General features: G+C 41.8%; 1 long non-coding RNA gene across 1 annotated transcript in view; it reads left to right on the top strand.

Moving 5' to 3' along the window:
- Positions 1 to 244: 244 nt before the first annotated feature.
- The window catches only part of LOC139029155 (uncharacterized), a 51992-nt gene continuing 45131 nt past the window's right edge, over positions 245 to 7105 (top strand). Inside the window, exon 1 of the long non-coding RNA XR_011481441.1 lies at positions 245 to 977. This is a non-coding gene — a long non-coding RNA (uncharacterized lncRNA). The remainder of the gene's footprint in view (positions 978 to 7105) is intronic.

The following is a 7105-nucleotide window of genomic DNA, read 5'->3' as shown; positions in this document are numbered from 1 at the left end:
AATACTTTTAGACTTTTACTCAAGCAGTATTTTACTGGGTGACTTTAACTTTTACTTGAGTCATTTTCACTTCGGTTAGCAAGGGGTTACCATGTTCCCTTTCTCATCTCAACTGTGCTCACCTAAAAATATCCTCCGCTGGTACTGGATCAAAGGGGGCAGCAACACCGACGTGAATCCCGCCCCGCGATTTAGCCTAATAGGAGGAGCATGTAGGCAACTCGACAGTGGAACAGAAGGCCCATGGTAACCACTTTAGCACAGAGGCGAGTGAGTGGGTAGGGTTTCAACCGTTCAGCGAGTGCTCTCTGGTGATCTCGTAGAGATAGTAGTCTAGAGCCGGTCGTCTAGGACACTGCAGGGCCGCTTTGAAGAGCTCATCAAATGGCAACGCTGAACCACACGGCAACTGAATAGAGCTCCCTTTCAAATAGGAAATGACTTATTGATTTATCCAAATCTACAGAATGCCTCACATGACTTTGATATAGACACTCACCTGAAGATAGTAAGGTGGTTGGAGAAGAAGACAGTTGCAACTTGCCCGAGGCAACCCCCCCCCCCCTGTCAAAAGTTAGGTCGTAAGGATTTCTATACCTTACGATTCGCTTTTCATCGTTCTCCCGATGAATATTGGAATTTCGTAGTGGATAAAAATCGAATAGACACTTACAACAAAAATGGAAGAAGATCAAAAGTGGGGAGTTGTTGATAAAAGTGTGCGGAGGACTTGCAGTGACCACCCTTGCAAAAAGCGTTTTTGGACGAATTGGAAAGATTTGTCCGGTATAACTGTCTGCATCGCATTATCTTTATTGTCTCTTGGATTTTGCGTTCTCGTTTACCTGAGGACCTCGGAGCTGAAGTCCAGGATACTAAACCTGGAAAAACAGAGAGATACGCAGCTCTCCGCGTGGATCACACCCGAGCAGGTGGAACCCGTTGTCTTTGGACGAATAGATCAGATTCTGGAAGAGGTAAGGGTTATGGACACATTATTCCATATGAAACACGTATTTATCCATATTCTTACTTTTTGTTCAAATGATACATTGAAAGTAGGCCTACTGTGTTGTTCAAATGATAATAGGTTATGGGAATTTAAAAAAAAAATACACACCTGTGGGGAAACAAGCTATTTAAAATGTATAGCCTATTTAATCATTCCGTTGGCTACGCTAATGAAAATATAAATTAAGCTACTTAAAAAATGTAGAATATGTATTTTGTTTACATGTCTTATTTTAAAGGGCAAGGATAGGATGTGTAGCCTACCCCGCATATTGATGTCTCTCACTCATTCCACAAGTGTTTGAAGCAGCGGCAGTTCCGATTGGTATTAGACCAGCTGCTCATGTTAACATGCACGAGAATATAATATCCAAAGTTCAAATAAGTTTGTTTATAATAGCCTACGTTTCAATTAAGAATTTAGTCTAATATATATTTGATATTTTATTTAATCACGTGCACTCTCAGTCTACCTGTGTTACCTTAATATCTTTCTTTTAACTTTTTGGATTGGATGTATTGTTTTGTATTGCTTAATGTACTGTTTGAGCTAGAAACACAAGCATTTCTCTGCACCTGCGATAACATCTGCAAATCTGTGTACGCGACCAATAAACTTTGATTTTATTTTGATTTTATTTGTATATTCCATGGATGAAAACGTGTATGGGCCGCGCGCGTCACGTCCATAGCACGCTGGCTTTAGTTCAAAGTCTATTTTTATCCCCAAATGTAAACCGAATGGCAGGATAATTTTCGTCTGTCTTTGCGGCATCGTCATGGTTTAGATAACAGGACTGTGAATGGCCCTGGGATCAAATCTGTTGTTTTAAAATGTGCTTTTCAACGCGCCCTTGCGCTGGCCACTTCCAGTCATACCAACAACCTCTTCTCTTGTGATTGAAGTCCCGCAGGGCCCCCTATCCCCCCCCCCCCTGTTTACTTTAGGCTACCTTTGTTGCATATCCCCCCCCAGCCCTCCACTTTTACTCGGGACATCATTGTAAATGCACTTATTGTAGGGACAGCAGTGCACCTCAAAGGGGTGCGTCAGAAGACTCCCTTTTCACTGCAATCATGGTCGCCACACTATTTTTAGGATACAAAATGTACATAGGTTTGTCTTTTGTTCATCGCGGATTTCAAGAATGTATCTGTGTTGTTTCTTTATCAGTTATTATCAGAATATGATCAGACTTGACATTTTGCATGTCTCAAACAGCTATGGAATCGTATATGTTTGATACCTTCCTTGTCCTTATTGCAGTTATTGAATATCTGCTATTGAGCATGGAGCTAGTGGGGTCCTATAAACAAGCTTACTCCAGTCTTGCTGGAGGTATTGTGATTCACCCCTTTGTTTAGATCTGTTTATATATATGGCCATTATTAATATGACGCAACAGCAGATGTGGCCGCTTCTAGCTGACTGCCTTCGCGTGTTTCTGTCCAGAACCTCCAACACTTTCTATTCATTTACTGCAAGTTGGAATCCTCTCTGGAAAATGTAAGCTGCAGAGGCCTAAATTATTTCCCACTATTCACATTCTGATTTGTAGGAAATATCTCATACATTTGTTGGATAATGTTTGTGGTTCATGTTTTTGTACTCTAATCTTTGTTGCCTGAATATATATGTTCTGCTCTCCATCTCTCTATTTCTCTGAAAAAGCACAGTACCTGTACACTAAATACAACAATTGGTCAAGTATTCTCCCACCTGGATAATGGCAAGAAAAAAATACTGTACAGAGTGCTGATGCCCTTGAATCTCAGCAGTCACATGTGACACGAAAAGGCTGCTGAAACCACGTCAATTGTCCGGTTGACAACCACAGACACGTTACATCTCACTGAATAGAGAAGTCTGCTGGGAGGAGGAACATAGGTAACGAAAGGACTTCAAACGATCAATATTAACCCAACTTGTACCATCACAGACATATTATTTCTTTAGTCTAGGAATTAATATAGTGGTGTCTTTACTAGCAGACTGACTTGAGAGTGATAACAGGTATCATGATGTGGATGGATGGATGGTGAGGAGTCCGACTCAGTTATAGTCCATACATGGCAGCTCAGGCTCTCGCTCCTTTTTGGTTTAGGGGACAGAGAAAGGGAGGGTAAAGAGGGGGGTACATTCTCCGCCTCTCTGCCTCCCCACTTTAATGGTAACCCGATGCCAGAGTTTTTGATCTGGTTTTAACATTCTATTTTAAAAGGATGACAAAACATTTTACAGTCCCAAAGTCAGATTAATACTAAGACCCTCTGACTTTGCTGCCCAGGGGCCCTGCTATGGAGGCACTATAGTGAGCGCTGTCCCCTTGCCCTGTCCTGTGGCTACATCTCTGTTACTGGACTGAGGGCCTTTGGGGCGTATTCTCCAAAATTCTGCTGTGAAACCTATACCCCACCTCGCATCTCGCTGATTTCTCTAACAGACGTGCCACTAACACATGGGTATCATCAATCACATGGTCTTGAATCGTTTAACACCAGGACATAAAATACGTGATTGATCCTTTTGTTCTCATCAACAATCGACGTGTTGTTTCCATGTGTCATTAAGAGATTCACCTCCACACTCTTGTTTGGCCTCTGTGAATTCTGATCCACCCCGGACCCAACGGACACACCAAATACCCGCTGGCATTGATTGTTAAATCAGCTGTAAAGGAACTTGGCCCTTGCCTTCTTTGCTTTCCGAGGGGCCCTAAATCAATTCACATCTACAAATCAAATCAAATTGTATTCGTCACATGCGCCGAATACAACAGGTGTAGTAGACCTTACAGTGAAATGCTTAATTACAAGCCCTTAAACAATAATGCAGTTAAGAAGAAAAAAGTGTAAAGAAAGTATTTACTAAATAAACTGAAGTAATCAATAAATAAATACAAATGGAAAAAAAATAAGAAAATGGGAAAAATAACAAATAATTAAAGAGCGACAATAAAATAACAGGATCGACACATCATCTGAGGCTGTGGTTGTTTTGAAATGACTTGGTTTCCGAAAGATTGAGATACAGTACAAGAGGAGAACTGTAAGGTGGTTCCATCATGCAAAAAGTTGGAGATCTCGTTCTTATCCACTTGTGTTCCACAGACCTCTCAGCCCTGATCCTTCCTGAGAACTGAACCTCTCACTGCTAAATCACTGTGAGAGGTTGAGCTCTGGTCTTGGCCTCAGCCCTGCGGTGCCTGGCTTTGACTCTACCAGATAACTTTACTCTGACAGAGCACAAAGGCGTCTCTGGCACTTCTAGAGTGTGTTGTTTTAATTTCCCTGATTTATTAGCACATGTTGCGTTTATCCCCACTACTCCGCTGGTGCTTTCTGCTCTCTTGAACTGCAGCATTAGGTAACATGCAAAGAGATGGCGGGTGGCTGTGTGCTCTGCGATGGTCTGGCTGCCCAGAAAACCACATCTAGTTTACACACTGTGTGGTGACAGACCAGCAGGGACCAGAGCGAGGAAACCGGGGCAAGTGGAACCCCAGAATCTGGACTGAAACTCACACGAGCTTGAACAGGGAGAAATGTGCGCTAGGCCTCTGTCAAGCCTGCGGAGGCCACTTTGTGGTTAATTGTTCACGTTAAACAGGCCAGTTTTAAGGTGACACAATGATGTGTTCAGGGGAAGTCAGAGAAATTTCAAAGAATTAATGTCTCTCAAGACTTTTGATTTTGCTACATTCGATTTGACACCTGAGGTGTATTGTTGAAAGGTCAGCATCTGGGTTTTATGAGTAGGGAATGCTAGGCACTGAAAAGAAGAGTGTTTCAATCAGTGGAAGTGTCACACCTGCTCCCGCTCTTCCCCCCTGGTGCTTGAGGGCGCCAGGCTCCCCAGCATTGCGCACTCCTGCCACCATCATTACGCACACCTGCCTTCCCCCCGTCACGCGCGTTAGTGATTTTTGGACTGACCTGGACTCAATCACCTCTGTCATTATATGTCTGGTTCCCCGCTCTGTACCCTGCTTCAGTAATTGTCGTTTGTCTTTGTTTACCGGTGTGCTGACACTGTTTCTGTTCTGTTACCTGTCTGTTCCTGATTAAATGTTGACTCCCCGTACCTCCTTCTCATCTCCGGCGTCGGTCCTTACAGGAAGACATTTTCTATTTCTACAGGAGTGGCTTAAACTGCATAGAAATAGCAGCTCACAAGTCATTTTTACTGTACAGCTACTGTGCTTTTCCAGAGCAATACAGAGAGATACAGAGCAGGAAATATGTATTCGGACAACAAAGCTTAGAGTACAAAAACATGAACCACAAACATTATCCAACAAATGTATGAGATATTTCCTAAAAATCAGAATGTGAACAGTGGGAAATAATTTAGCCCTCTGCAGCTTACATTTTCCAGAGAGGATTCCAACTTGCAGTAAATGAATAGAACGTGTTGGAGGTTCTGGACAGAAACACGCGAAGGCAGTCAGCTAGAAGCGGCCACATCTGCTGGACGTTTTTAGAAAGTTCTTGGGACGTTGTGTCATGGTCCCCAGGAGGTTTTTGTCACGTGATAGTCCCAGGTGTCCCAAGTAAAAGTAAAGTAATACAATGTAATGGGGGTTTTAAGGTAAGTAGTACGCTGTTCAGCTAAAATAGTGTAAAAGTCTTTCATCAATGACCGTATGATTACATTTGACATGATCAGTTTGTACTGACTTTTCAATATGACCCCACCTGGGATTTTAATTAAAAAACTCTGGATTTGGGGGTATAAGGATATTTCTGCTGTGCCACAAAGTCTGTAGAATTTCAGAAGTCTCCTACACGTTCATTACCTATGATGCATCTCTGCACGTAGCAAAATAGTACCACCTGCCCTGCTATTTAAGTTATCAGTTAATCTGACTATTCTCTTATTGAGTTAATTTACTTCTTTCAGCAATTTGAGTTTGGATTTTCAGTCTAGTTGTCTAATGTTGTTGGGGTATATTATTCTGTTTTAATGTTACTCCTGATGTCACGTTCATTGAAAGGATCGGACCAAGGCGCAGCGTGCGTAGAGTTCCACATTCTTTAATAGTGAAACTTACAACAAATAATCTAACAAACGTGCAGTATTGCAGTGCACAAGGCAACTATACAAAAACAAGATCCCACAACACAAATGAGGAAAATGGCTACCTAAATATGATCCCCAATCAGAGAAAACGATAAACAGCTGTCTCTGATTTGGAACCATATCAGGCCAACATAGACATACAAAACCCCCTAGACATAGAAAAACCCTAGACATACATAAACTAGCGTACCCACCCTAGTCACACCCTGACCTAGCCAAAATATATAGAAAACAGAGATATCTAAGGTCAGGGCGTGACACCTGAATTACTATGATAAATATACTAGTTTTTTTTCTGTGTATTTTTAACAGAGCTGAGATTTACTTTGAACAGCAAAGTGTAGGAATAAGCCTACAGGTGAAATCAGTCATTGATGCAGATATGGTGGCGTAGCAGGAAGTTTGTAAGGCTGTCAACAAAGAGGTTGTGAGTTCAAATCCCAGGTGAGAACATGTCAAATAAGAAATACTGTTTAAACGAACATACACAATGTAATCATGTACAGTACCAGTCGAAAGTTTGGACACACCTACTCATTCAAGGTTTTTTCTTTATTTTGACTATTTTCTACATTGTAGAATTATATTGAAGACAGCAAAACTATGAGATAACACATGGAATCATATCTTAACCAAAAAAGCGTTAAACAAATGTTTTATATTTGAGATTCTTCAAAGTAGCCACCCTGTGTAAAACATTTTTTTTTTTTGAGGCTGGAGAACGTTTCTTTGCGACCACCAGGTGCCGTCCCCGGTACAAACCGGAAACTAGACAAAACCTCCAGGGGACCACCACACAACGTCCTGACGACTTCAGGCGACCATTTCGTTCTAACGACTCATTTTCGTTTGCAGGGGCTAGAACATATCCATTCATTTTAAGTTGTTGAATTAAAGTTGATACCAAGACTTTTCCATGACCAGTTTGCTCCATTCCCGAGTCTGTAGTGCAGTATCTTGGTTAGAGATAGGAACATTGAGCTAACATACACCGTTCCTTTATTGTACCCG

The sequence above is a fragment of the Salvelinus sp. IW2-2015 genome, linkage group LG18, assembly GCF_002910315.2.
Source record: "Salvelinus sp. IW2-2015 linkage group LG18, ASM291031v2, whole genome shotgun sequence".
NCBI classification, from domain to species: Eukaryota; Metazoa; Chordata; class Actinopteri; order Salmoniformes; family Salmonidae; genus Salvelinus; species Salvelinus sp. IW2-2015.
Note: the sequence above shows the minus strand (reverse complement) of the source record. Positions and strands in the feature narration are given on the sequence as shown.